At 34.0% G+C, this 1,236-nt stretch overlaps 1 protein-coding gene across 1 annotated transcript in view; it reads right to left on the bottom strand.

Annotated features, from left to right (window-relative positions):
• The window catches only part of LOC119422976 (noelin-2), a 61,565-nt gene that overhangs the window by 35,783 nt on the left and 24,546 nt on the right, over window positions 1-1,236 (bottom strand). The window lies entirely within an intron of this gene.

Genomic DNA, 1,236 nt, shown 5'->3' with positions numbered 1-1,236 from the left:
TATATAATTTCTTCCATTTACATGTCATTTTATATGCTTTTTTTATGATTGTCTAGTCTACTGTTGTCATCTGTGTTCTTTGTTTAAAACAGGTCTCTCTTGTAAATGAGTCCTCGTGGCTCAATGAGACTAACCTGTATAATTAAAAGTTGAATGATTGGTCAAGGTTTAATGGCAACAGGATCATTAGAAAGTGAACTGGTGCAGAAAAGACCTTCAGCGAACCAAAGTGTGCAAAGTCTGCTGCTACATATGTCATTTTTTTCTCAGAAGCACCATACGTATATTTTCATCTCTACTTTAGAAAACTAATTTTAAAATCTCTATTTTTCCTCATTAAAAAAATAATTTGCATGTTGACAAGAGGTTCAAAGGGAGTAAAAAATGTCTAGAGTAATGTAGATTGGGCCTTAATTAAATGTATGTAACCCATTTACAATTCATATCTGAGCTGGGCCTGATGCAGCTTTATCATACTTTAAAACAAGTTGAAATATCCAAATGCTCATTAAACTCTAAATGTTATATAATATGTCCTCTTGTTAACGCAAATCACCAAAACTGAGTTAAGTTGAGCAGAATTTGAACTAGGGCTGGGCGATATAGACCAAAATTAATATCAATATTTTTAAGATAAATCGCAATATATGATATATCTCGATATTCAAACATATAGTTCATAGTTCATGGCAAAAACCAATGCAGACACGTTCCTGTTGTTAGTATTTTATATTGCTTTATAGTAAAGCTGTTTTTGTTTTGTTTTTTTAATATCATTTTCTTCCATTTATTTTTTCAATTTATATGCTATCTTTTTTCATTGACCACTGTTGTCATCATTCTTTGTTTAGAACAGGACTCTGTTGTAAATGAGTCCTCGAGGCTCAATGAGACTAACCTGCATAAATGAAGGCTGAATGAAAAAACTGAATTCATCATTCTTCCACTGGAATTAAATGTCTTTCCCACATGCAGTGGCAATTGTAGCCTCTTTTTGGGGGTGCTCAAGCACCCCTAAAATTTATTAAATTTTTTTTTTTGCCGTTCTGGGTTTAGATTTTGGGTTCTGTTTATTGCATATATAATACGATGCAATAAAATAAACAAATTTAAAATGCAACAGATCATTGACATTCTTGGTTTATTTACATAATGATTTTAATTGCTGGATGTCCAGCCCCTGAGCTGCTGGCTTTCAGAAACTGCCCCCCCCCCCCCCCCCCCCCCCCCCCCCCC

This window comes from Nematolebias whitei, chromosome 16 (assembly GCF_014905685.2).
Source record: "Nematolebias whitei isolate Nwh7 chromosome 16, NemWhi1, whole genome shotgun sequence".
Lineage (NCBI taxonomy): Eukaryota > Metazoa > Chordata > Actinopteri > Cyprinodontiformes > Rivulidae > Nematolebias > Nematolebias whitei.
The sequence above is the reverse complement of the archived record's forward strand: the minus strand, read 5'-3'. Positions and strand labels throughout refer to the sequence as shown.